Raw genomic sequence first — 25,285 nt, 5'->3', positions numbered from 1 at the left:
AATTACAGTGCATCACAGCTGACTTGATTAATCAAGTCTGCTGGTGCATGTTAATTAGCACACTACAGCCAGGGTCCCCGTCTCATGTATCAATGTCCCCATGCTTCAAAATGGGGGGAGGCGGGGGCGTTTAATTAAAACTTGTTCAATAAGCTTTAGTTAAAGCACCCCTACCACCATTTTGAAGTGCGGCTATGCTGATGCACAAGACCCTATGGCACTTCAATTAGAGCAGCTCTCAGAGCCGCTCTAATTAAAGCACCACCCCACACCCCCAGAGCATGTGTAAAAAATGCCCAAAGTTCCTTCTAATCTCCAACCTAAATTTCCCCTGATGAAGCCTGAGGCCATTGCTCCTAGTCCTATCCCCTATGACCACAGAGAAAAGTTCATCTCCATCCTCTTTGCAATCACCTTTCAGGTATTTGAAGACTGTTATCAAATCCCCCCCACCCCATCTCTGCCCAAGTCTTCTCTTCTCCAGATTAAATAACCCTAGCCTTTTCAGCCTTTTCTCATAAGTTTTGCCTCTCAGGCCCCTAATCATTTTTGTTGCATTGCACTGGATTCTTTCCAAACGATCCACATTCTTTTTGAATTGTGGAGCCAAAAACTGGGCACAGTACTCCAGGTGAGGCCTCATCAGTGCTGAACAGAATGGAAGAATCACTTCCCTTGATTTCCATACACAAGATACCCATTGACAGTCCACATGATGTAGCCCTATTGATAAAGATAGCTAGATTTGCTAGAAGCAAAAAATAATTTTGCACCTCTAGGAAAGAAATCTAGACTACAGCAGACTCTCTAAACTAGAGATCAAAATCCCACCCAAAAATAGTCAATATTTCACAGAAAATGTGAGAGCATCCAGACACGTGTCCTCTGTAAGTTAAATGCTTCAGGTTAATCCAATGCTTCATTCAGGATACAGGATGGATGATGCTTGACTTTGCACCCTTAATAAATGTTCTTTTAATCACACTTTTTTAAAAAAGCAAAAGGGGAGAAAAACCCTGAAAGTCCCTCACGTGGCATGTAAGTGGCTAGTAATCCACGTTGGAACACGTAGGCCCACTCAGACCTCTATAACTTGAGCACATGAGTATCTTATAGCAGCAGTAGGTTGTCCTCTCTGTCAAACAGTGCACACACACTGCCAATGAGTTCCATAGATACTTGCTGTTAGGAAATTTGAAAGGAGCCCACTCAAACAAGCAGAGGTTCTTTGACCCAGTTCAGCTTTTCTGCCACATCGTCTTTTACCTGTACATCTTGGTCCTGTCTTCTTCATCTTGGCTCCTCGTCATCATAGAGAAATAGGGATGGAGGGGACCTCAAGAGATGATCTAGTCCAACTGGGAATCAAACCTGCATCATGGACCCATTCTGCAATGTTAAAAAAAACCGCCACATGAAAATAAACCCCAAATTGCCATCACAGGCTTATTTTCCAGTTATAACTTGTTAAGACCTAAAATCATTCAGATATAACATTCACTATTATTGTGTGTTTATCCAGTATCTAGTGTCTCTGGGCACTTCTGTACTATAAACAAATAAATATATTCAAATTTGGACTTCCAGTCAAGACGGAGGCAGGGATGGGACCCAATTCAAAGCAGAGTTCTGGAAACCAGATTTTACCAGTCATTTTTTTCTGCCTGTGTGTGCCAGACTTTTTTTTTTTTTATCAATGATAAGAAGAAAGAGAGGCCCATGCAGTGGCTTGTTTTAGTGCTGCTACAGATGGGTCCCGAGGATCCCCAGCGTAATCCCCATTGCCTGAAATTTTTACAAGATCCCCACAGCTCTTCAATTACCTCCCTCGGCCTGTCAAGACTCCAGCATCTCAAATTCAGTTAGCTGGTGTTTGGACCACCGCCAAGGGCCAGCCTTTGCTCCTAATGACAGCCAGCTGAGGGGACACTGAGAGGGGCTGAATTCAATTTGCAAGCCCTCTAATCTGATTAGGGGAGCAGGGTTTTTATTTTCTCCGAAGTTTGCAGTAGCCAGGATGAATGATGGCCAAAGGATGAGCTGTCAACGTCAACAAAAGCTCAGAGACAAAAAAGGGGGCAAAAAAGGAATTAAAAAAAAAAAAGAGAGATGAGTCCCCTCTGATGGACAGCATAGAGAGCTGCTGAGTGAATTGTTCAGGTGACAATGTTTTGTTTGCAGAGTGTCACTCTCTCTCTCTGTGCCTGGGCTGTAAAAGTAGGAAGGGAGCCAGCTACTAGGCAGATGTCAAACAGACAAATTCCCAAGAGGTCTTAAATATATATATATTCACACACACAGACATTATTTTAAAGGTCCACTACCCAGCCCTTCTGCAATAATAAATATTTCAGTATTCTGCAGTAGTGGTCCAAAATATTGTGTGTCCTTCTGTGCTGGTTCAGTATTGCAAGATATTAAAAGTAGTTTAAAAAAATAAACCAAAGAAAACTAAATAGTCAAGAGAATGGTTACATAAGAGTCTGTGTGGCTTTCCTCTCCTGTTGACTTCATTTTCCTGATACCAGAAGGAACATCCAATTGTTTTAAAAGCTTTTCCTCAGACAGTAAAGTCTACAACTAACACATATATAGTTACTAAACAGAAAAGAGAAAGTACAGTGCTCCTTACATATTGACTCCCTATTAAAAAGTAGCTGAATTGGTGACAGTGAAGATTATTTTCTTACATAAGTCTTTAAAGAAAGGGCAACAAACTGCTGATTTCCCCTGCTGACTGTTTTTAAATTTATTTTACTACTCACTGTGCCAGAGCTTGGGATAAATAAGCGACCTCCTTTAGGGATGCCCTGCCTTTCTCCACAATGACAGTTCAACCTCAGTCATCCATCTAGCATTGGAGTTTTCAAGCTTGTGATCATAGCTAGAGATATACATATATTTTTGTTCATATTTAAACAATGTTTGTAGCCCTGTATCCAGCTATTTATAAATGAAATAGTCAAACTTTAGTTTGGGGGCAGGGAAAGAAGGATTATAAATGAAGATAGAGAATGGGTGAAAATGATAATCACGGACCCATTCCAGTTTCCCATTTTACAATGATAGACCTCCATTGACTTCAGTAGGAGCATTCCTGATTCACACTGCTGTAATTTAGGGCAGATCATGGCCCTGGGAAAGACAGGGCAGCAGCAGCCAAAACTCCAGCAGGGGATACAGAGGGGATGTGGTGGGACAGTCACACCCCTTTTCAGACCACACTGTGGGAGCAGCAGTAGGGAATCCTTTTTTTCATTTTTTAACTCCCAGAAGCAGGTAAGAATTCCCCCACCTCCTTTCCCCCTCCATGCTCAGTAGCATGTCCCCTCCCCTTCTCTTCTCCCCCTTATGTGCCCACTGTTGCTGCTGTCCCCAGCTGACCTGGGGCAGGGGAAGCTCCAGAGCTGCTCCTGCCCTTCTCCAGCTGGGCTGTACAGAAAGCCAGGCTCAGCCAGGGATAGTGGCAGTGATGGCAGGTAGGTTCCTCCTCCTGTCACCACTGCCTATCCAACCTGGGAGCAGAGCAGGGCAAGGAAACTCACCCACTGCTACTGTGGCAGAGGGACTTTTGAAAGTTTGTAGAATGGCATCAATCTGTAGGTCTTAATTACAGAATCCTAACGTAATCCATTGATTAGCAGAGAATCTAGCACAGAAAACATATACTGTTTCTAAAAAAAATATTATTCATCTGCACCCATGCATTAAAAATAAAGTTCCTGCTTCCTATAAAACACATTGGTAGGCAGCAGGGAAACGACAACAAAGCAAGAGTCTACATTTAAATAAAAAAAAAGAAAGAAAGAAAAAAAAGACTTGGGCAGCCAGACTTGACTAACACACTGGAACGAGAACCAGCAAAGGCAGCTGTTGGTGATCCATCCAATGTCAGCAGAGCAGCACAAGCACAGACAGTTCTTATGGCAGAGGAGAAAAAGAGACTGATAGGATGGGCTCAAGTCATGCATAGAAAGTAATTCAACACTACAGAAGGAGCAGAGAAGAAACATTTTAACTTGGTGAACATGCAGAAAGTAACAACCTTTTCCTGTAAAATTGCTGCAGTGTTGAAGAAACAGATGATAAGGCCTGAAAATGAGGGACTTGTGACAAGGTGGTTTTGAGGGAGAATCAAGTTATACGTTAAGAGACAAAAAAAAAAAAAGTCATAGAAGAGATGATGTCAGCTACTCTATAGTAGTAGATGGTTGTAGTTACAGTCCAGGGCACAGTATAGACTTAAGACCCTGTCTATGAGGAATAAGCCACAAAGTTATTCCACAAAAAGTGTTGAATAACTTTGCGGCTTATTCCTTTCATGCCATTAACTGAACATATGGCCATGCACTCTCTTGTAGCTGGGAGGGGAGCCCACAGCTGATGTGTCTCAAAGCCACAGAGGTGGCCCATCATGACCCCAGGCTCCCCCTGCACCAACAGTAAGGAGTGATTGGATCTGATGCTGGATCCCATAATCATGCCTCCTGCCATGCACATGTAGCATGATAGGAGACATGATTGTGTAGACCGTGTATCTAATCCTATCATACCTTTACCTGAACATCTGGCAGAGATTTTGGCTATAAGCTAATGTAGCAAAACCCCCAGCTTGTTTGTTTTTTTTCTTTTAAAATGCATTCCCTCCCCTTCCCCAACCATTTCTGACTTTTTCTTTCCCTCTCTATTCCCTATAGATAAATAGAAGTGAGCTAAGACGAAGGATAAGCTTCAGAATTTTATTTTGGTAGCAAATTGTATTTGTTTTGTATTTTCTCCTTCTTTATATTGTATAATTATTATGTTTATATTGATTGTTACAGTTCTATATTACTGTTTTACTGGTACTATATGATTTAGGCCTACATATGTAAATTAGCATAAGTCATGTCAAGTTTCCATTTTGTTTGTCAAGTCTCCATTCTGTCCCCAGGCCTGGTTGTGTAACCCATGACTCACACCTACCCCTCCTATGTAACTTGGTTCTTGAATGAATGGGGATGAATGAGGGTGCTTGAGAGACAATGACAGTATGTCTAAAAATAGCTCCCTCTGAATGACCGAACCATCAACACCAATACCTGGACCAACAACCCAGCCATTGGAACCACCCTTAGCATTCAAGAAACAAAAGATGAGGCAAACCACCATTGTGCCAGGCTGCACATGCTTAGTAAGAACACCTCAAGCCCTCTGGGACAGGACTGACATTGCCTGGACAGGCCCTCCCCATAGAAGATCAGAGGTAGTCTGCCCCATAAAAAAGGGGAGTGAAGACTGACTCCTTGGGACACCCTCTCCATCTGGCCCAGCACCATGCCACACCACCTATCCACCCAGAGGCCCTGCCAGCAACCCCTCTCTGGATGACACCTACTGGACAAGGACCCCTTTCCAGCCTGGATAGGTAGCTATCACTCCCTACCCCCTCTTCAACCAAGGACTTGGACTCTGCTTCTCTTCCCCATCTGGACTCCAACCCTTCCACTGAATCTCTTTCTCCTGCTGCCATTGTGAGTGCTTGTGGGGGGGGAAACCAATAACTTCATGGGGCTGTGTAGTGTGTTGTCTGTTTAATAAACCTGTTATTTTGAAACCCTGAGTTGGGTTTTTGCCTGTTTCCTGACTGTTTCCTCCTTGCCACTACTTATCTGCCCCCCCAGTCTCCAAGCTTTCAGCCTGTTTCCAGCCCCAAGCTCTTAGGTTTCTGCCTCTCTCTCTCTTTCCTGGGTGTCTCCTCCTTGCCACCACTTACCTGCCCCCCACCCCAATATCTCAGCTGTCTGCCTCAGTTTCCAGCCTCAGTCTACCTTAAGTAACCCCAAGCCTCAGTTCCTCAGCCAGCTGCTCTCTAGTCCACTGGTTTTAATCTCAGTTCTGGCAACTTTCACTCCCTATACTTTAACTCTCTCTCACCTTAACCTTCCTCCAAGTATCCCAAGTACTCCAAGCACACACATATATACTGTGTACCGTGTATGTATACATACATACATACATACACACGTACACATGATATACAGAGATAAATAAATAGATAGATATACACACACACACACACACACATCATTGTGTATATGATATATAAATTAGTGATCTGTGCATGTGTACTGAGTGTGCGGGTATGGACAATTGATTTTTGTCTAACTTTTGGGGTGTATATAGTGTATAGGGTGCTTGAATTGGTGATAGGTATGCATGTGCCTAGGCTAGATTGGATGTATGTGTGCCTGAGTTGGTAGGTTGGTAGTGTGTGTGTGTATCCAATTGATTTGTATGTTTGTATATGTGCAATTGTGTCACACCCTCCTATCTAACAGTGCAATATTGAGATCCTGAGAGTTGGCCTGACCCCACAGGGCAACAATAAGGTTGGATGAACCTAGAGAGAGATTGTAGTTGCCATTATTAGAAGCTTTTTATGAACAGGTTAAGCAAACACTTGGATTAAATGGTTTAGACAGGGAAGATCTTTCCTTGAGCAAGGGGTTGGAACAAATGACCTCCTGAGGTCCCTTTCATCCCTATTTTCTATAATTCCAAGCAGCAGGAGCTCCTAGGTGGGACAGGTGGAATTGCCTATAGACACCAATAGTTTCTATTATAGGACACTGCTTTCCTTTGCTTCTAAAAGGAGGAATCTACATATGCACTGTACCATGGAGTTGACTAATTAGGTGCAATAAACTAATTAACTCCAAGGTAGGATAGTAGTGTCAGGGACAAATATTGTCCTACAGTAGAGTTATTTAGTGTGCTGCAAAGCATGTGTAGATGGTGACTGGGCCTGACTGGGACATGAGGGTACCAGTTAGCCCCACACTGGAGCACCCATGTGTCCCAGCCAGCCCCTCTGCAGCATGCTGAGCTGTGACTGAGCAGCCCCAGCCTGGCAGGCTAACTCTCCAGGCCCATTGCCAGATGAAGCTGCACTGCCCGGGCTTAACCTGCTGCGGTCCCAGGAGCACATGTAAATGCTGCACCCAGGAGCAATAAACACTAGGGCAAACTGGGCAACCTCCTTGGCTCAGTAAGGAATCCATGGACCTCCTCTACCTAAAAAGAGAAGCTTATAAAGGATGGAAGTCAGGAAACACCAGTAAGGAGGAGTATTCAGCACTAGCCCACACCTGTAAGGAGTGAACTAGGAAACCCAAGGCTGAAACCAAACTCAAACTGACTACAGGAATCAAAGACAATAAAAAGTTCTTCTTCAGATACGTGGGAAGTCAGAAAAAGAAACAAGGGCAACATCAGACCCTTGCTAAACCAAATGGGGCAGCTGATAACCAACACCCAGGAAAAAGCCAATCTCTTTAATGATTACTTTACATAAGTCTTCTACCAGCCCAAGGGGATCACCCTGTCTGACAAGATGCAGGATTACCAGGGTAAGGGCAAACATACACCCATCACTGGCTTTTGACCTGGTGTCCCATAATGTCCTCATGGTAAAATTGGGGAACTGTGGCCTTGACAACCTTATAGTCTGATGGCTGGGGAACTGGCTCCATGGTTGGACCCAGAGAGTGTTAGTTGATGGAACTGAATCAATATGGCACATGGTGACCAGTGGTGTGCCCCAGGGCACTGTATTCAGACCTGTACTCTTTAATGTATTTATAAATGATCTGGACTCTGGTGGCAGAAGCGGACTGGCTGTTTGCCAATGACACCAAATTATGGGGAAGTGTGGTCACATTAGAAGATAGGCTGGCTATTCAGGCTAACCTTGACAGGCTCACAAGGTGGGCAGATAAAACCTGATGGCATTCAACATAGAGAAATGCAAGCTGCTCCACTTCAGGAGAAAAAACCCACATCATACTTACAGGCTTGGCAGTGCTACACTCGCTAACAGCATGACTGAAAGAGACTTGGGGGTCATGATTGACCACAAGATGAACACAAGCCACCGAAGCAATGCTACAGCCGGCAAAGCAAACAAAACCCTGGCTTGCATCTACCAATGCATCTCAAGCAAGACCCAGGAAGTCATCCTCCCACTTCACTCAGCCTTAGTGAGGCCACAGCTGGAGTACTGCATCTAATTCTGGGCTTCACAATTCAGAAAGGATGTGGAGAAGCTTGAGAGAGTCCAGAGGAAAGCCATGTGCATGATTAGAGGACAAGAGAGCAAGCCTTATGAGGACAGCTTGACAGCCATGGGACTCTTCAGCCTGGAAAAGCGTAGGCAAGGGATGACTTGGTGGCAGCCTATACTTAAAGGATGTGAATCAGGAACTAAGGGAACTTCTGTTCACCAGGGCACCCCAAGGGAAGTTAAGGTCCAATGGTCACAAAATCCAGGAAGACCATTTTAGGCTAGACATAAGGAAAAACTTCTTTACTGTCTAAGTTGCCAGGGCCTGGAATAAACTCCCCCCAGAGGTGGTGCAAGCACCTACTCTGGACACTGTCAAGAAACACCTAGATGCCTATCTTGCTGGGATCATTTTATCCCAGTTGACTTCCTGCCCCTGGGGCAGGAGGCTGGACCTGATGATCTTGCAAGGTCCCTTCCAGCCCTAATGACTATGAAACTTATGAAACTGCAACAGAGTTTTTTCAGGCACATTAATTGCACATGTAGCTGTATCTACTGGGTAATGTATTGTAAATGATTTGGGCTGAAAGACATAAACGTACAATATTTTAATAGAATAAAGTCCCATAGGATCCTCCCATGCCAAACAACAACAGCAAACCAAAATTAAAACCCCTCAACTTTAAGAGAGAAACAAAAATGTAAAATCCGTTTCCTTGTAATATGAAAGCCTAAGGTTTTTTTCTTACTCTATTCCATTACGCTTTCACTGTAAAATCTTACTTTAATTTATATGCTATATTTTTTTTAATTTGTTTTGAGGAAAATCATATTTTGCAGGAATTAAAAAGTCAAGGATTTTTAATTAATTTTTCTACAATTTGTGTGCAAAAGAAACTGATATTGTCTATGTAACAACCACCGTCCTGGGATGAGTACCAGTAAAATAAGGTGATAAGGAAAGGAAGGCATCTCAAAACCAATAAATCTCCCATCCAGTTGGCATTTTTATCTGCAGATGCCAAAACCAGCTAGATGTGCACCCAGGAGCAATAAACTCCTGTGTGTACTGTGCCAGAGTTTATTCAGGAACATTAAAATCATGTGTAGATGCACCCACAGTATCACATCTTCATGACATCGGCTCAGATTTTCCAGAGCATCCCCCTTTGGACTGACTATTTTGGGAAGTTTCAGCTAAATTGACTTACCCAATGTTTGAGCATGAACTTAGAAGAAAGATATTGTTGTGTTGTCGATGTTAAAAAAAAAAATCTTACAATAATTTTAGGTAGAAGCTGTATTGCCCCACAATTTGGGATTTGGTACGAGGGTTGGCTAGTATCAGGAATGTGTGTTCAGACAAGTTAGAAACCTTCAAAATGTGACAGTACCCAAGTGTTCAGCTGAGACTTATTATTAGTGTGGCAGTTAAGCTCTTTGACATTTCCATTGGCATTGGCACACTCCCACCAATGCTCAACTAGGTTGCACATACCATCTCTCCCCACAGAATAATAGTTCCATCCCAGGACTTCCCCTACAATTATTCCTCCTAGCTAACAAGGTTACTGTGGATGCATGTGCAAGAACCATGAGCAGAATAACTGTATTTGCTGTGTTCTTCATTATTCTTTTGCAGCTGCACAAACAGAGAAGTAGATGAATAGCCTGACCAGGATGTAGATGGGTGAAGAACAAAAAGACCAGGCAGTTTTATAGAGGAGGCCATTTGGGGGAATAGGAATGGGGTACAAGGGACTTGAGCAGAGAGAAAGGGAAATGGGGGGAAGGGAAGGGTGTGTGTGCAGTTGAAATGTATTGGATCAAAGCAGGGCTAACAGCCTGAGAGGATGAGATAGAAGCAGTAGGGGGAAAAAGCGAAAGCCAGGAGACTAGATGGATGGGTCTCTGTGCCCACTAGGGAATGCTCCCAGATTGGAAAGGTACCCACGATCCCTGAGTTTTACCATTCCTTCACTGTCAACATGTTTCCCTAAAACCCTAGGCAAAATGTATGAATACATTTTCTTCTATGCTTGTATACATACAGGATGACAACCTACTCCTCTCACCAGTTACTACCATCACTTAGGAAGAAAGACAACTGCTACATTTACCACTCTGCTGGCAAAGAACCATGCTGGCGGGAGAGATTAGGCATGACTCCACATGATGACATTTAAAAAAAAAATCTCAATATGTTAAAAACAGCAGAAAAAAAGAACAGAGAGCTAGAACCTTATATTCCAAGGTTACAGTTACAATGCCAAGGTCTGAAAAATGAAGAAACTAATTAGAATGACCTATTTTTAGAGTCATGCATTTTTCTGAATTGCTTGTATCTGATACCATTAATTATGACACTATGTGGTATCTTAACATGGTACAGGAAGATACACAATTGATTCTGTTATATGATATTTGTAGGCTGAGTCTACCCTAAATATAGGCACAGACACACAACTGCTCCCTAATACAAGTTTGTTCCTTATTCTTCTATCTAGATCCTGGCCTGGGCCCCATCTCCAGAAAGAGACTGTGTAAGTGGACAGCAGAGTGCTTTGACTAGAACCTCCCTCACACACACCCTGCAAAAGAAGTGTCAAATGCATCATTTTTGGAGAATGGAAATTTTCTGTTTCTGTACAAACCATAAATAGTAAAGCACGTACAGTGACCATGCAAATGCCCTATCCTGGTTTGCCAAGAGATGCCTCAATCCAGGCCTCACCACCGACCATCAGAATGGAACTTGGCATTCAATGCTCATTCAGTGCTTTTCCTTTCCAAGGTGACCCCTAAGATGACCTACCAGTAATAAAGGGTAGGTGTCCACATAAAAGTTGTAGAAGAAAGCCATAAATGACCCTCTGAATGCCATCAAAGGACAGTCAAGGAGTAGGGCCATTCTGTCAGTATTATCCTGAGCCAGATGCGAGCCGGCCACAGCTACTTTTCTAATGAATCTTTAAAGAAGATCATTTTTCAAAACTATCTCCATCTCAACATAACCAATGCTGCAGATCTTAAAGGCGGAGGCAATGGTGAAGAAGACTGGAGAAAATCCCTTGATAAAAGACTGAGATGATAGGTATGCATGATGGACCACATTTACTCCTGGTAAAAAACCTATAGAACCAATGCAGTTACACCACAGGAGAAGTTGGCCCGTTATGAACAACAGCCAGAACACGAAGAAGAGTAAAACACTTAATTGAAACCTTGTCAAAGAGAAAAACTAATTATCTTCCCAAGATTCTCTGTCAAGCTGTCTCTCTCTATTTGCTAGACAGGGATGGTATCAGTGAAATAGTGTTGAGAGTTCCAGCTCCTAGTAAATATATTACATTATGTACAAATAACAAATGTGGAAGAGGCCAAGTCAGGAATTTTCCAGTGAAACATTTTCCATTCGAGAATGCCAATTTGTCAAAACCAAAAGTTTGGGGCCTGCCTTCCTTTCTGGAAAATACCAGTTTCAGTGCCACTTTCTCTAGTCTAGGATATGAGAGTGAGATCTCAAAATAGTAGTGCCCTGGGCAGGACACTTATTTGTGATGCAGGAGGACAAGGTTCAAGTTCCTGTTGTTGGCTGTTCTGAGATGCGTCTCTCGATCGCTCTGCTTTGTATAAACATTTGAAGCTGGAACTTGAACTTGGATCCTCCAAAATACCCTAACCATAGAGGTATACAGTCAGTCTCTGTCTCTGCACCTAGTGAGTATTTATTTAGTGAGCACGCAAGGGTTAGACCCTTGCTTGGGATGTGGAAAACCTAGGTTCAATTCACGCAGTGTAAGGATGCAAGCCTGGATCGCCCTTATCCCAGCCATGAGTTCTGACCTGTGAGCTGTCTGTTGCTCATAGTGGGGCACTCTCCCCTTTTTCACAAAGATCTTTGTAGGTCCATGGATTTTGTCCCAATGCAGAATAGGAACATTTTTGAAGTCTCCATAAATGTGGGGGGATTGAAAGAAAAGATCACCCCCCACACAGCTCTACTCCCAGCTGTGTAGAACAACAGAGGTTAACCATAAATATCAGTCAGGTGAAAAACAACCTTCCTTTCCTCCCTTTCCCAGACACACTCTTTGCCTTGAATTACTTCCTGTTTATTCTCTGCACTTTGCACAGGGTTAAGGACTTCTTTCTATGCCCGTTCACTTTGGCACAGCTAACCCCCAGCATGACACAGCCATGGGCTACACACATCTTGTTCTAAGACTGTCACAGCCTGGCTGTGGAAACAGCACTCGTGTTCATTTATTCCTCCCATGACAGTCAGTGATTGTCATTGTCATTCTTGACACAGTCGCTCTTTGCCTGTGCTTAACAGCAGGGCTTCATTCACTTTGTTTTCCCAATGCAAGATCTATCCACAGCCCAGGTACTTATTCCCCTCCTCCACAAAGCACTGGCTTTGGACCTTTACTCTCTGAAGTGCCTGCTGTGTCTGTTAAAGGCCCCAGTCTACCACATCTAGAGCACAGCTAGAGAGAAAGAGACCCCTGGCTTTTTTCACTTACGCCACATTATCACAGAAAGGTGGATTAGAAGTTATCTCGGCTCTGCTTTCTTTCAGAGCTCCTTGGCAACACAACCACCAAGATATAAATATGCACCAAAAAAAAATGCAGAGGGCACAGATACACGTGAGCAAGGAGGCAACAGCTTGGAGCAGATACAGCAAAGAAGGCTGAGGACTTCTGGAAATCTGTTGAAGGGAAAACTTGCAAGTCTCACCCTTTCAAGGTCAAAAATAGCAGCACTGGAAAATAAAAGCCTACAGAGTTCTCCCAGGTGTCAGAATTGCTACTAGATATCTCTGATACACATGCAAATGGAAAAGGCTCTCCATAGACCTCATTCTTAATAACAGAACAACTGATTGGTTTGGCCTGGTGGTTTAGAAGTACAGCAGCACAGGAGTTATTCTTGGTTCTTGACTGCTCGTGAGGCAGGGTCTGGGAACAATGAAAAGACAGCAGCCTCACCTCTGAGCAGAGTAGGGGATCAGAATTTAATGGCTGGTCCTCCAGTGCTATCTACTTTGTGTAGCTACTTGCACCTAGACCAGAGTGGGTGCATGGTGTTACCATTAAGATTTATAAGACATACAAAAAACTAGAACTCTTGGTTCCAAAATGATATCTTTTATTAGACCAACTGGAAAATGGCAAGAAAATTGTCCTTTTCTGCAAGCTTTTGGGATCAAAGTCCCTTCGTCAGGCTCTGGGAAAAGTGTAGATGGTACAAGAGGGTTTAAGATTTATCACACTTTCACTCAACTATAAAATAACCACGCTAACTTGAAGATAGTGGAAAATTAGACACTCCAGGTGTATGCAGCGTCCTCTTTGGTCATTGAGGGTGACAGTGTTAAGACCTAAGGGGAATGAGGTCTACCTCTTCTGAGCAAAGAGGAAGTTTGCCATGCTATGGTTACTTTTATTAATTACAATACTGCATAGAGACAGCAACTGAGACTGGGACTCCACTATACAAAACACAGTTAAAGATAATCCCTATTCCAAAGACCTGACAGCTTGTTTAAATAAAACAGACAAGAGACAGGAAGGGATAGAGAGGCACAAAGAAACAATTTGGTGCAGTTGTCCATGGCAGAGTCAGGAATGGAGCCAAGGTCTCTGGAGTTGCAGGCCAGTGGTTCAAGGGATTGAACTGCATTGATACTTCGGTTGCAATTGCATCACAATAAAGAAAATGAAAAAGCAGAAAGATACAAAAGAAGCTTAAAGGAAGATCCCCATGGAAAAAAAGAATTCAGTATTCGCTAAAACATTAGTGTGTAATATGATCATGTAATAAACTGAACCCGATAGGTATTAACCTTAAAAGTGTTTTTAAATAACCAATTTGTGTTTGATTACAGAACTGCATGAGAACCTAAAAGGAAAACATGGAAGATGCAATAGGAAGATGGGGATGGTCTAGAGTCTCCCAGATTTACTTTTCTTCCCAGGAAAAGGTGAGCTGGTAGCAAGTTTCATATGAGCTTGGTGGAGAAAGCAGAAATATCTATGTAAGTTATAGATTTGTTGCCTTGGATATTATATAAGCAAACTGTGACATGTATGCTACTTCCTTTTTAAGTCACGAACACTTAAGAGTGATTATTTTTGTTGTGCTTTGAAATACTTAAAAACTAACCACATCATACTTTAATACTGTGTGCATCTCCTGAAAGCACTACTACATTTTTCCACACATTATTAATAAAAGTCTAATTACTGAACCAATATTATCCTGTTTTCCTTTTCTCACCTTATTGAGTGCTTCTGCCCTACACATCCATGAAAAGTCTTCCCATTGCCAAAGTGAGGATAGGGATTTGCTACAGTCCTCCTTCAGCTTCCTAAATATCACAGTGAGATGGCTTTACTTTCTAGACAAACAGCACTTTGGAGGTTCCTCCCCTGGTGTTAAAGTTCTTCCACAGGTTTCTCACATTAGCCAAATCAGAGGCTGGAAGACAGCAACCACCTACAGCACACCTGCACCTCCTTGGTAGAATCCCTTTCTTAGTGATCCCTGCAGCAGGTGATAAAGTGACCTGTCACAGCCATTGTATTGTGTAGCTGAAAGTTTTGTGCTGTTTTTCTCCCCTTGTGCACAAATGGTTCAATTTTTCTTCTTTAGTGAGTAGTAGCTGGAGGTGAGAGGGAAGGGTCCACAACATCTACTCCCAAGATTAGCAGCAGAAGCATGTTTCAAAGCTGTGCTGAGAATTTTTCATGACTTGAACGAGCTCTTCCTTTGCAAGCAGTCCAGAGAGATTATCAGACATTCCTCTATGTCCTTCTTTGTATGTGTATTCACGTGCACAAACTGCCTACATATAGAAAATTGTGTAGTAAAATTGATTGGGAAGGTTTTGTCTTAAGATGACTGCATAAATGGTTCTCAGTACAACTCTAAAATGCTGCCAATTATGGCCTTGATCCTGCAAACACTGAAAACATGTACTTAATTTCACTACTGAAATCAAAGAGGCTACTTTTGATGGAGAAATCAAATGTAAAGTTTTGTGCAAGGGTAGAACCCATAATAGCAGATTTTATCCCTGTGAGGCATGAAGCTGATATTTGGGGAAGAGAGGAAAACAGTTTTTCTTTTGTGAAAAAGCCATATGTATTAGGAAGGAAAAAGAAGCACTGACCTAACATGCAGTGAGAGGTTTGTTCCTTCACTTACAAAATTCAAATGGACCCACTCAAAACCTTCAGATAGTCTAGGACTGTGCTTCAAGACTCCTTCAGAACACATAGTAGACACCACATGGATGGCTTCCTGCTATTGGCCTTCCAGGAAACCATTTGCTGGTCCTTTGCTTTCTCTCTTCTCTGATTCCCAGTTCAGTGAATACTTACCATGGTTAGAAGCTTTGCAGTCCCTTAGTCTAAATCTTGCTTCCTGTTTTAGCAGCAGATGTCTCGGTTCTTATACCTGAGGATGAAAGGGATCAGAATATTTTTCCAACACGCATTCTAATTTTGTAATAAATTAATGTATTCCTATCTTTTGCTATTTGCTCTCCATAGTTACTTTACATAACTAATTGACTGTCAGGAATGTTTACTGAAGCCCCTAATTTTAAGTTAATATTGCATAATATTTACAGGCGACAGACTTCTAGTAATCGGTAACAGCCCTGCAAACCTGGAGCACAGACAGAAGTGAAATTTTCACCCTATCTGGCCAGAGAAAGTGATCTATAGCCATGACCAAACACAAGTGTACAGCTGCAGACTGCTTCAAAAATGACCAACTGGATGAAAATCTGAACCCTCATTGCATGAGGGGTCAGATGAAGACATTTCAAAACATAGCATCTTCTGTAACTTGCATCTGCGCTGCCCCCTAGCCTGTCACTGTTTTCAAAATGGGAGGGGGGAAAGGGAGAAGAGGAAGTTCAGTCTGGGGGTTTTTTGGCACCCGCCTCCATGCCACGGAACCAACAGTGAACTTCTGTTTGGTCCGGGGGATCATTGTAACTCAGAACAGTTCCCGGAAAGCGTTCTGTTACAGCCAGGAGCTGCACTTCTGTCTGCACTCTTGATTGTACTCATCCAGTCCAGGAAAACAGAATCAGAGAAGGCAGCCTCCATGCTTGGCCAAAACAGTTCCCATTACCAGTACCCTGATAGCTGAAACAAACTACTTCCCAGTATAGCTGCAGGGTACATGTTATTCATACTTTACTTGCTATGCAATTTCAAATAACAAGTAAATTAAAGAAAAATGCAATCTGTTTTCTGGCAACTTAAAAATGCACAAAAAGTAATACAGTTTGTAACAGTGGGACCTAATGATTTACCCGCACTATTAGATCATAGCTGTGAATTTTATTTACTTGTTTTATACGCCCAATTCAGTTGGTTGAATTTTTTTTTCAAAAGTTACTTTTGATCAAAAACGTGGTTTTAGTTAAAATGAATGTATTTTTTTAAAAGTCTTGTTTTCAATTAAATATGTATTTTTTCAAAAAGACATCTAAATGTAAAATTCAGGATGTAACATGAGACACGTTGTTAGTAATTTTCCTTTCAAAATAAAACCAAAAAATAGAACATGTTTATTTTTCTTTTACAAAACCAAATAAAATAAACTTGATTTAAAGTAAACTTTCAAAGAGAGAAAGTAACATTTGTAATATTTGACATGGTACTTTCTCTCTTTTTCTACCTTTCTACTTTTTGGAAAGAAAGACAAAGTAACACTTTAATGCCTTTTTCCCCACTTGGAGAGTGGTATGATGAAGAAGTGAAAAACATTATTTTTCACACTTTATTATTCTTTTCCAATTGTAAAAGATGGGAAAGTATAAAAAAAATGTGGGGGAAGGTAAAAATGTTCCAAACCTTTTTAAAATTCTTCTAATTTTCCTGTGTGGAAACCATTATTTTAAATGAAAGGTTTCCAGTAGGATATTTTCTGATGAAAACTATTTCCCAGCCAGTTCTAACAGCCATACATAGTTACTAATCCAAAGTCTATTCAGTCAATAGAAAGAATCCCATTGAATTCAGTGGGCATTCATCCAGTTCCTAAAACCAGGCAATTTACACTTAGAAGGAGAGGAAAGGGACAGAGGAATTTGAGAAAATAGTATGGTCCACCATCACCTTTTCTTCTCATTTTGAGCTTCTCATATCCATCCAAAATACAGCTGAGGAAGCCTCTCTGACAACATTGAACTGCGCTCCAGTGCTCCATGTAGCAAAGTAGCTGTATCTTGCAAATGGCAACCTTTCCTCTTTAATGATTAAACAGATAGTCTTCTGGCTGTGACCAGACTTTCCCAGGCTGCTTCAAAGAAGAAAGATCAAAAGGGCTTGGGTTTTAGTTATGAATTCCAAAGTTTTGACAGCGCTTTAAAAAACATTTTGTTTTTGACTCAAAACTTTTCTATTAGCAAAAGCTAATCACATCTACAACATATAGAATTACAGTTCCAAGCCTTCAAATGACTCTTTGGGATAGTTGTGAAACCTCTCTCACTTGATCAGATATCTGCACACATCTGTGAGCCTCTGTGGAGGGGTCCACCCATGTAGAGTATCTTCCAGGACTGGGGCCTAAATCCGCAGGACAAATGCTATCATGATAATCAGTGAGTCAGACAGGATCTAATTTTTCTAAATCATATTTTGTACTTTAAAGATAATTCCAATATGGTGTATTTATTTTACGGTAATTGAAATTCTAGTGCTGTGAATAACAGGAGATACAAAACTATTGCTGGTTCCTTGTCCTCCAGTCACTCTCACGGGAAAGATCAAAGTTATTATCCCTTCTAAGGCATCATGAAGACTTTTCCAAACAATGATGCTTCAGTCATTTTTGTATCTCTCTAAGCCCTGTCTCTATTTTTTTTTCTTTTAAGAGAGGCTAACATATACACCCATTAACTCAAGTATTTGCAGCCTGGGTCAGGGGAGTTGCAATATCTGTATCTATAGCTATCTCAGAGGCTTTTGAGGGAGAGCTCTTTAGTGATGAAATTTTTACTGAAGACGAGGTCCTAAATCAATTGCTCTCTGAGCTGAAGGACGCTGTGTTTTCCCCACTCAGCAATTTCATATCATTCTCTTCCCCCTTCCGCGGGTTTGGCTTGCAGCTTGGCCTGTTCCGAAAATAAAGCCAATGCAATGTTTTGACAGCTCTTAGCATATTCCCAAAGCCAGCACTGAGAAATGTTGCTGGTATTTCCTAGTTTTTCTTTGTTTGTCTGATGGGTGCGAGTCGGAGGGACATCAGCGGCAAACGTGACAAGAAAAGGCAGTTTTGCTCCAGCCATGTTTGTCTGTACAGTGGAATAGGGCAGTGCTCTGATATCAGTTTAGCATACCAGAGACTTAAAGAAGCTTACGAGACTGCTCTGCTCAAGGGATAAAAGATGGGCGTTTGGCAGGAATGAACATATCTCTTGGTTACTCTGTTTAATTCTCCATGGGCCAGATATTTCTCTCATGTTGCCACTATACCAGCATGACTCCACAGATACCAAGGAGCTAATCCTGTTTTACATTAGTCTGAAGTAAGGTGAGAATCAGGTGTTAGGTATCAAGTTATGGTGCTGTCCCTGACACTATGTTCAAGAGAAAAAAAACAGGCCCTGTGTAATGGCAACAACAAAATATATAATGAAACTACTTAACTACATACCTTCAGCTCCTTGGGACCAGGCTTATTTCATCATGTCTGTTTGTAAAGCAGCAGATGGAGCTGTTGGGACTTGATAAGTATAAACATAGAGGTTTAGGTGGAGGAATTATATAACCAGTTGATCTGAGAGCTATGATACTGGCTTCTTCCCTTTCACCTTTTTTGTATCTTAATGCTTGAAGCCATCTGAAAGAACTGGGAGGCTGTACTGTGCGCCAGGCAGAGGTGATCTCTAATGTTTCCTTTGTGGAATCGGGAGTTCAAAAGCCCAAGGTCTGCTCCCAGCTCTGACAAATCACTTTGGCTAAGATTTTTGAAAGTGGGCATTCCCTTAAGACACCCTAAAAAAGAATACAACTTCCAGTGAGTTGGTGCTCAGCATTTTCTGAAAACCCAGCCCCCGACCCTTTAAAGTATGTCAAGCAAGGCACTCAGAAATGAAGGAACTGAAATTGGAGCCCAACTACCTCCTGCCCATGGCCAGGGACCGGACTTGATGATCTTACAGGCCCCTTCTGGTCCATCTTTCTATGATTCTATGAAATCAGTGTTCACTTTGCAAAATCTTGATATTTTCCTCCATTTTACTTGTTTATAAGTGGGAGTAATGCTGCCTACTGCCCTTCATTGAAGGAGTCTTGTGAAGCTTGCTTAATTTTTTGTTTGTAAATGCCTTGAAATTCATGTATGAAAGACACCGTCTGTCTTAACACTTATCAATACATTGTTTTCCAGTAGCTAACCTTTGCAAAGGAAAGAACAAGACTGGGGTATTTTTTCTTATCATTTCACTGCACTTCTCAATCCAGCTCTAAAAGGGTAAAAAATCCAACACTCCTTCCAGGAGATCCCAGCAGGTCTTCACAAAATCACTGCTCAGCATAACTAATTACGGCTTGCTGCGTTGTTACCGATGCGTGTTAGAAGTGTAAATGTGAACACCGTTCTATCTTGCTATCAACATTGCACAATGCACATAGCAGCGTCTGTCAGACCTCAATGGGAAAACCACTGAGTGTAAAGCCCTCCTGGGACTTTGAGGAGTTACCACTCACCCACTCAGTCTTGTCAGTGATTCAGTTTGAGTCAATGCTCCCCAAGAAAAGAAAAGGTCCCTTACAGATGTTTGGTAACACATCAACACAACCAAGCACAATGTAATGAAATTCCCCCAATCTGTGTCAGACATTACCTAATTGATAAGGTGGCCACTATGCGCCTTAGCAGCTCCGCTTCCAGTAGTGTGACACACAATCAGTCTCTGTTCCCTTTTGCTATGACATCATCCTGACAGACCCCTCCCGTGCATCATGCTGGCTGCAAACTTCCTTTCCATCTGAGATAAACAAAACTGGAGACAAACTCTCTCATTAATAAAAATACAACTTTCTGCAGCTCCTACCCTTAGCCCTTATTTCCTGCCCTTATTATTTGTGAGAATTCCTCAACAATTCCTCCCCATAGGCCTTTCCAACATTGCAGCAAGAGCAGCTGCAGCCTGTCGGTGCCTATGGGGGCTCAGACTTTAGGCACCAGACGTCTAGAGTCAATACACTCACACATGAACCATTAAAGCATTGAGCCAGCAAGTTGGATTTCCCTGCCTTCCTCTTCCCTCTCTTTGTTTAGTGGCTGTGTTAAACACCAAAAATAAGTTAATCTGTTCTTTTCTAGCAACATATTTATTATGTCACTGAGTGGTGCCTCAGGAAACAGTCCTGGACAAGGCTGAGTTATCTGGCGTTGAGGATGAATTGCATGTTGATTGCACCACCACAGCTTTGGGACAGAAAATGACCCTCACACAGAACCCAGGCTCAAGCCACATGATGTATGCTCTCAGGAAAAGATTCCTGACAAAACCTTCAAGGCATTCCCTGGAGACTTCAGGCCGAATGCAGGTCTCATTGACATCAGTGTAAATCCAGAGTAGCAGCATAATGGAAGTGGTGGAGTTCCAATGGCAAGTAAAATCAGAATCAGGTCCTTGGGTTCAGATTCAGTTACGTGGTGGACATGCATATAATTCTGTTTACAGCAGCATAACTGAGACAGAGGTCTGGGTGTTCCTTGTCCTCCAACCAAGTTGGACTACATTCAGAGATGGAAAACAATGAGTTTAAGTTACCTTTTTAAGTTACTATTGGTTTGAAAGAGCCACCACATGAAGAATTGCTGCAGTACAACCCACGAATTGCACACTGCTGGTTATGACATATCACCTCTCCCTGGAACCCATATGGAAACTCCTCAAACAATTGCAACCCATACTACAAGGAGACCCTATTCTTAAAGAGATCTTCCCAGAACTACTCATCCTAGCCTTCAGTCACCAAACCTCGTTAACCTTGTCACCAGAAGCAAACTTCCTATGGCCCAGAACACACAGAATGGATCCAGACCGTGCTATGACAAGAAATGCAAAATCTGCCAACACATCTCCACCACCCCCACAATTACTACACCCCACAACAGAGCCCTCAGCATTCCTGAATCTTACAGTTGCACCTCCAGAAATGTAATATATCTCATCCAATGCACCAAATGTCCTGATGGAAAATATGTAGGAGACAACTGCACACCAAAATGAATGCACACCGGAAATCTATCAAAGACAAGAATACCCAGTTACTTATGGGGGTACATTTCTCACAAGGAAACTTTCCATTCTCTTTCCAATCTCTCAGTTCTGATCCTCAAAGGGAATTTACAAAGCACTTTTCACAGACAAGCCTATGAACTTCATTTCATCAACCTCCTGGATACAAAAAATCATGGACTAAAAATAGACATTGGATTTATGACACATTATAACCTGCCTGACATCTGACTCCCCAGGTACCTCTCCACTACTTACCTGCTACATTCATGCCCCTTCTCTCTCTCCCCCACTCACACCCAGCCTCTGTCTCACCCACTGACTCCTCAATTTACATTTTCACTGACTGGCTTTTTTGCATGCATACCAGACTAGCCTTTTGCTTCTTTACTATTCATTCCATCCAGGAAGAGCACACACCAGCTGCAGAGGCTTCCTCAGCCTGATGAAGGGTTTTTAAACCTGCAAGCATGCTAAGAAAATTTTTTTCCAACTATTTTAGTTGGTATAATAAAAGATATCACATTCACCCAAAGAATCTTGTCTGCCTATTGGTCTACATCAATTCAAGATGGATTCACTAGGACAAACAGCTAATCTCAGTCCCACCTTCCTGTTAGTTTTTTTTTTCCCTTGACATCTCTGACCAATTTCATCCTTCTAAATGTGTTACTTATAAGGAAAAAATGAAATATTTTCAGAAGTTGCCAAAATATGTTGGGGTTTTTTTGGTTTAGCCACTAAACTGAATACACCATTGTTCACACACAGCTTTCAGCTATGCTATTTTTTGTTCCCATACCACATATGTAAAATCTGAAATGTAAACCTATATCTAAGAACAAGGGAAACCTATAGGTTTCTGAACCTCAAAGAAAAAACAATAGATAACAGAAGATCTCTTTTTTTAAAAATAGGGCAAGTCTACACCAGATGCTTAATGCATGGTAGACTAATGCTGTAATGCACAGTAGAATTAATCTACTGCACAAAAGTGTCATGAAAAGTCCACGCACCTTTGCTACTGCACAGTAGCATCGGCTACTGTGCATTTAGTTAGTACCTCATATTAGAAGTACTGAACTTAATGCACAGTAGCAACGGTGCATTAATGGATGTGTAGACATGCCCACTAACTTCATAATTAATGCCCCTTACTATGGGACACTCTGAAGGAGCACTCTGATGCTTAATGAATCAGATGGCTCAGTCAATTAAACACTCCCAACCTGTTGTAGACAAAGCATTGCTTCTAGGATCTGTTTGCTGGAATGTGCTACTTCTCTTTGTTAACTGGGGATCTGAAGGGTGGAGCTGGTGGATGCAGTTAACAAAAGCAGCAATTATCAATGAAATTACTGATTAATTTTGGCAAAAATGTTTCAACAGCTTATAGTAAATCAGTTATCGGTATCAGCTTTTATTGATCCATGGCCTTCCATCTATAGATCCAACTTTGGAAAGAACTGCAGAAGGAAATAGTTCAAGTGTAATAGGATTGCAAAGCCCCCTAAAATGGAAGTGTTGCAAGAGAAGTCACTATGCATGCTTACACTTTAAATCACTTGATGTTACTTTCTACCACCCCCAGGAATACAGGAAAGAAGAAATACAAACAAAATTTTATTTTCCTATCTTGCACACTTGAAGGGAACATGGCTATAATTCCGCCGAGAGTAAACATCCACACAGCTAATCTTCCCACTCTGTAGGACAGTTTGTTGAAATTAGTGAAAGGATGCAGACGTTGCACAGACTGCTTGATAAGAGTTATAAGCACTGGTTTGTTATTATTAAAGAGGGAGCATAACTTTGCTGTCTCCAATGATTTTAAAACACAACATTCCCTCTTATAGCTATCTCCCTACCTACCATATTTACATGAAATGTGTATGTGCGGCTATGGATATGTAAGCATCCAACTGCATAATGTTTTGTCTATTGTCTGCATTAGTGAAGGTTCTGACAATATAAACCACAAAGAGAAAAATTAAATAATGTATATATATATCAGCACAACCCAAGATACAAACAATGCAGTCTTCTGACACAGGCAGTTTAGTTTAGTTTAATATTGATGTTACTCAGGTACCAATAAAGAAACACAGACGCCAAATCATGCTTATTTAAAAATAACCCATGATTCAAGTACAGCTTTGTAATTTGGATACTTTGGTGTTGTTTAATCTTCATTTTATTCATGTACCTATAAAAATACTCACCACCACATATAAAATTGATACCATTTATTTAACAATTTAATTAGGATACTAGCTTAAAAGAATAAATGGGAGGTTATTGCATGAATATTTTCAACTGTAATACCAGTGACTTGATAAATTCAAGATGATTTAAATGTGCAACTTTCAGGGAAACTGTAGAACATATTGGGCATGAGCAGTAATTCCAGTGGGAGTCGCATACTTGTAACTCATGGGATGACCAGGCCTCTACAGTCAAATTCAATGTGATATAAATGAAGGTATAAAATTACATGTACTTAGACTGTAAGCTTTTGGGGGGCTTACAGACCAAGTTTTTGCTCTGTGTTGGTACAGCACCTAAGACAGTGGCTAATGGTAATACAAATAACAACAACTACAACAACAGGTTATTATTAGGGCTGTGTGAAGCTTCGATCCCTGATTCAATTTGGCGGAGATTCAGTGGCCGAATCTCTGAATCCGAATCGAATCAGAGGACCCTTTAATCTCTCCCAGTTGAATCAGAACCCCCCAAATCAATTCAGAGAGATTCGGAAAGAGTCGGCAATTCGGACATAGACACAGCTTTAAATGTTTTTTCTACATACCTCTAGGGAGCAGGCAGCTCATGAATGCTGTGATGCTGGGATGTATGGCGTGCCCAACAGAAGCTCAGGGGGCTCCCCAGTGCGCTGCTGCAAATCCAGAAGTGGACCAGAAGCACTTTCAGTTCACTTCTGGGTCCACTGGGGAGCGCAGCGGCAGGGCCCCTGCACTCCCTGGCTTGGCAACTGGTGCCTCCTGGGTCTGGGGGGGCACCCATGATCCCCCCCATAGCCAGTTGCTAAGCCAGGGGGGCCTAGCGGTGCCCCCCATGCACTCCCTGGTAGACCCAGAAGTGGACTGGAAGTACTTTCAGTCCACTTCCGGGTTCACCACCAAACACGCGGAGGGCTCCCCCACACTCCTGTGGGATGCTCTGTCTGCCCCAGCATCGCAGCATTCACAAGCCACACTGGTACCTCGAGGTATGTAGAAAAAACTTTTAAAGCTGTGTCTGTGTCTGAATCACTGATTCTTCAAATCAGCATTGAATCTTCAGATTTGGATTCGGCCAAATCGAATCAGGGACAGTGATCTGAATTCACAAATCGAAACATTGTCCCTTTTTCAGGCTGAATCTGAATCCAAATCGAATAGGGCCTGCTTCATACACCCCTAATTATTATGACCCATTATAATGAGTTATATATATTATTATATAATGGGTTATAAATTTATAAGAGATGAAGTCATTAATGTAACATTTGGTGAAAGTGCAGGTGGAGACTCAGGCTACAAAGATGGAAAGGATATAGGAAAAAAAGCAAGAAATGTGCTCTGTGTGTACACGGCTATTTTATTCTGCCATATTTGATTCAAACGACTCTGTCTTAAGAAACATTAGGGGGCACCTTATATACTCTTATTCTCAATAAAATAAACATTTTGTACAAAACAAGTTACAAGGAATTGCTTTCTGAATTGTGCTGTACTACTGGTTACTAATAAAAACAGAAGAACGGATTGTGATTGATGAGGTACCTTCTGTAGAGAACACTTCTTGGTCTAACACTATCACATCTGTGTACCTTGCAGTCATATGCTTGTAATCCAAAGTTTACGGCACTGAAAAAATAAACTGCTCCAAATTGTTCCACCTTTTTACCAGTGTCAGATTTAGAAAGCAAGTTTTTAATAATG

This window comes from Alligator mississippiensis, chromosome 5, assembly GCF_030867095.1.
Source record: "Alligator mississippiensis isolate rAllMis1 chromosome 5, rAllMis1, whole genome shotgun sequence".
Taxonomy (NCBI): domain Eukaryota; kingdom Metazoa; phylum Chordata; order Crocodylia; family Alligatoridae; genus Alligator; species Alligator mississippiensis.
Note: the sequence above shows the minus strand (reverse complement) of the source record.